The following is a 4891-nucleotide window of genomic DNA, read 5'->3' on the forward strand; positions in this document are numbered from 1 at the left end:
CTGTAAATGCTGACAGTCTTCAAACAGCTTACCTGAGTTTCTTCAAATGCTAACTTTCTTACTGTTTTGAACAAATTTAAGGACAGATTCTTCAACTGTTACTTGTACCAATACCATCGACGTGGTTTTGAGGGTTTTTTTTACGTTGGTGCTAGCGTAAGGCAGAGTTACCAGGATTTGAGCACCTTCGGTATTCACTTTGACAAAAACCACCTCTGTCTCCTCATCTGTCTGTCTCTCTTTCTCCTAAATTGCTAACCTGCTAAAAAGAGTTAGTTTATAGCCAGATTGCTAAGACACTAGGATTCTTCTTTTATGTTTAAGGACTTTATGGTCATCTTTTCCATGTTAATCCCTATCTCATTTTTGGTAGGGTTTAAAACTAATTTTAAAAACCTCCTTCAAAATGCAATGGCAGGTAATACGTTTGATACGCTCACAGACTGCAGCCGAGACTCCAGCAGACCTCTGTTACGAAGGAACTCTGTCAACCTGACGATACGCTGAAAGGCACACTTTCATAGTTTTTCCCGCTCTGGTCTCGGTGCCAATTGCGGTCAGGTGCTGGGCAAAATGAGAAGAGATACCAGCTCAAAGTGACTGACAGCTGAGGAGGAAGGAAAGGGTGAATGTGCCAATAAGGGAGGGCAGCATATTAAGAGCTTATTCTGTATTCTTATTAACGCACGGCGTATATTTTGACAGCTAAGTTATGTGACGGAGGTAGCTCTTTTTCCTGAGAATTCTGGGTCTCTCTCGTGTGCGTGACTTAATTCAGCTTCTTTCCTTCCCTTTCTCTGCCGGCAATGCAGCACAGAGTTGAAACGTAGAGCGTACAGATGACCCCTGCTGCCAGGCGTTGGTTGTCTCTGCTTCCCGATGCCGGATCCCAGCGACAGTGCCACACAGAGCTATTCCTTCCTGCCCAGGAGCAGTTTGCTTCCCGGCCACTTCCCCAGTCCCCCGTCTCCTTCTGCAAGAGGAGGTTCCCTCTCTCCTCCTGGCCTTTCTGGGGCTCAGAACTGAAAACGGCCCTCTTTGCAGTCCTTCCAGACAGGCTTTCGCTGGGACTCCAGCACTAATTATTCCTTCTTATTCCAGCTCCCCTGAAAAGAGCTCAGGCACTTAGATGTCTGCTGTCCCAACGCGGTTCATGGCTCAGTGACCGCGTGGCTGCAGCTGCCTGGCTACGAGGAGATATCAGGAGCAGAAGATTTAACGTTTCCCGCACCAGTTCAGTCCTGCAAAGAGCTGAATTGCTTTCACGTGCCGATGAACGCAGACCCCTTGTTGTGTCTGAATTAGGACTCCATCTGACCCGGAGATGAGGCCCATGTGAACCAAGACCCCCAGAAGCCTTGTCTGGGGTGGGCGCTCCCTGACAGCGGCTGCTCTCCCCTTACTGCCTGCTGGCCAGCTGGTGCTCTGCTCTATTAAGGCATCTTAGCAGCACCGCTGCATTTCTGCCTGGCGATACAGGAGTAGTACTTAATAGCTGTGACTTGGGATTTTTTTTCAAAGGTGTTCTGTTTGGTTTTTTTCTCCACAGACACATTGGTTTTAAAAACTTGAGAAGAAAAGAAGACAGCTCTGCCTTTGAGAAATGGTCCCTGTCCTCATCTGCAGCACTGGCGTGGGCACATCCAGTTGCTCAGAGTCAGTTCCCTTATCAAGTGCTGATCAAGACAAAAGCCCAAACCCAGTGTAAGTAAGGCTATTGCAGGCAGGAGGGAGAAGAGTTTCTGCTGGCTGGGAATGAGTGGCGGATCCGGAGCACACAGGCCACGTGGGAGTCCCGTCCGGAGGAAGCCTGGAAGGAGTGGGAGCACCAGCACATTGCTGTGGCTCAGGCGAGTTTCCCAGTAACGGGCATTGCGGCCAGATCCATTAACCTCTGGTCTTCTGAGTCTGATGTTTTCCCCTTTTTGTCATCTTTAAGATTTGTTACTCACGCCCCTCTCTGCCCTTCCTTAATAAACCGTGACTCCAGGTCTGGAACTTCTGCCAATAGAAAGGAAGCGTGGCGTCAGTCTTTCAGATCTAATAATTGCTTCCTGATCATGTTTGATAAAACGATGGGGGTTTGATAAAAATTAGGGACTTAATTCTGTCGGGAATGCTGAGCCCTGTGTGGGGTGTATGGCTAACCGGGGTCGTTCAGGTGCTCCCTCTGGATGGTTGTATCGGTCTTGGCTGGCAGCTGGCACAGGCGTTTGGGCACACAGTACCGTACCCTGTTCTGCTGAGGACAGCTTCTTGTTCACCTGCTGCATCAACTGGTTTTCCTGCATTGATCTGCCTGGGGTTTGCTTTGTTAAGACAGTGAAACGGACATAATCAGGCTTCTGTTAATTTTGTGCCTTCTACCTAGGAAGCTGTCGGATACAGTTTTAGAGAACTAATGGTGACAAGGCTTTGCTGGTGTGGTATTGCTTGACTTGTGTGGTGGAGAGAAGCCTTAAATTGGCAGGAGAGAGTCACCAACAAGCCGGGCCTGTTGCACGTGTTGCAAATGCATTTGCAGTTGGGCTTGTCAGGTTGCTCTTTGTCAAAGTATGTTTCAGAATGAGATACGCAAAAGCCGCCTGGACACGGTCCTGGGCAGCCTGCTGTAGGTGACCCTGCCTGAGCAGGGGGGCTGGACCAGAGGACCTCCAGTGATTCTGGAAGGCCTTTCTCTTCATTGTGATGCTGGGATTCTGGAATTCGTGCTGGGATTCTGGAATTCGTGCTGGGAGAGGCGAGCGGTGTGGTGTGCTGGGAGTGCCTTGCTCACCACTGTCTCCCTGTGCTGGGAAGGCTGCGTGTATGTTCTGTCCTGAGACACTCAGCGCCTACGTCTGTCTGTCCAGGTGCACCGAGCAAGGTAAAAAAGAGCGTAAGGTCAGAAGTGCCTTTGGGAACCGCTGCGAGCTTCGCCACGGTAGACGGGGACTGCAACTCTTGAACGGAAGTATAGTCGTGTTGGGGAATAACCGCAGGAGGTAGCTGGGTAAAGTGGCTCCAGCATCAAGTTCTGATCTGTGTTGGTTTTGTTTGTTTTTTCATGGAGAGGGATGTCACATCTGTGGTCTGCATCAGACACAGGGTCTTCGCTGTTGGGGGCTGTTGGGGTAGAGAGCTGAAATTCTTTCCTCGTCTCACCTTCTGCTGTAGCTTTGTGCTTGTGGAGCATCTGCACAAACTCGGCAAGACAATCTGTAGGCTGCACTTGAGTGAAATAAGGCCGACTGTAGGATTCTGGTACAGACCGTCTCTGTCACGCTGGTGGCTTTTTAGACTACAGCTTAGGGCTTGGATGAAATGTAGGGTTTTTGCCTAAACCGCCGGGAGCGGGGAGGCTTTCTGCCTAAGCGGGAAAGACCTGACCCGGTGGTACTCCCTAAATCACCTGCTCACTCACTCGCTAAATCCTCTTTCTGCAGGAGTAAAATCCGGCAAAGTGCAAATTCACTGAACCTGACGACTACGAGAGTGCAGAAAGTGACTTTTCCATCTGCTGCTCCTCCAGTGCTTGTGAGTTGCTTCCTGTTTCTCTGGGGAAAATGTCATGGAACCAGTCATTAACAACAATTCAAAAATTGGTATAACTTTTATAAACCCTTTTATAACCCTTCCCTGAAATCACTTTAGCTTCCACCTCTGGCGGAATGAAAGAACGACGCCTGTCAGCTGCAGCCTTTCCCAGAGAGCTAGGGAGTCTCTCCGTGCAAGAGGGAGTTAAAAGTTGCCTTAAAAGATGCCTGGGTGGTGTCCTTTCTAAAAGTGAAGGGGTTTTTAGCCCTCCCTGCAAACTGAGTGTGCCGTTTCACCCGGGTATGAGCTAGCAGCCCGGGCTGACTGCCACAAAAAGGAGATGGACAAATTCCCTCTCCTTCTTCCCGATGCGTGGTCCTGCCTCCTTCCTTGTGCCACCTCTTATGCTTGCTGGTTGTCTCTGCAAGGCAGTTGAGCTCTCGAAGCTGGTGGAACACCACCTGCTTTTCTGGGTGAGTTTCCTGCCTGCTCAGGGAGTGAACTTGGCTCCTAAAGTGCTCTAAGGCACTGTTAAGGCAGCGCGAGGTGAGCCACAGGAGTACGGTAGTAGAACAAAGGAGCAGATGGAGAGATGGGAGGCGGCGGCAAGTCCTCTCTTTTGGTGGCAGGGAAGTCAGCATGTTTTGTGAAACCACCTCTTCAGCTGCGGCTGGCCATATTTTTAGCTTTTTCGTCAGTAAGCCCATTGCATTGTTGGCCCTTGAAACGGATTTTCAGGTACTACCGTCAGTCAAAACTGACGTCCCTGAACCCTGACTTGGCTGAATGTGATTCTGCTTGAACATGTAATTTCTCCATGTTTATTCTTCTTGGAGCTTTTTAATGCAAAAATCTATCCTCAGCCTGTGACTCGTGGTACGCTCCTTTCTTTGGAAATAGTTTGGAAGTCATAAGTACCTAAGGTGAAGACCAATGGTAATTTTGGCTGCTAGAAGACAACTGACAATAAGTAACAAAGGGTAAAGTACGAAATCAAGGGAAAGGACAAATGGAGAGTTGTACCTGTTACTGAGAAGCTTTTTAAAATCTGATTTTTCTCAGCTCCCATCTTCCTAACCTGTGTGAGTAGACTTGAACTCAGTGTATTGGGCTTTTTCCTGTTATTTCTCTGTTGATACGTCTGGGTCACTTTTTGTTGGTGATCTCACAGGCATCAGAAAAGCAAAGGATTCTCCTTTTGCTCTGCTGGGAGAGCAAAAAGTCTCCCGAGTGCCATTATTTGCAAGGAAAAGAGCTAGAGGTGATGTCTAGGGGATTTTTCACTGCATACTGATGAAACTTCTGTCACTCTCAAGAATAGTTCTGGCTGACGTGAGTCTAGTTGTGCAATTTTTTCCTGTATTTACAGCGAAGA

This window comes from Larus michahellis, chromosome 3 (assembly GCF_964199755.1).
Source record: "Larus michahellis chromosome 3, bLarMic1.1, whole genome shotgun sequence".
In the NCBI taxonomy this organism is placed as follows: Eukaryota; Metazoa; Chordata; class Aves; order Charadriiformes; family Laridae; genus Larus; species Larus michahellis.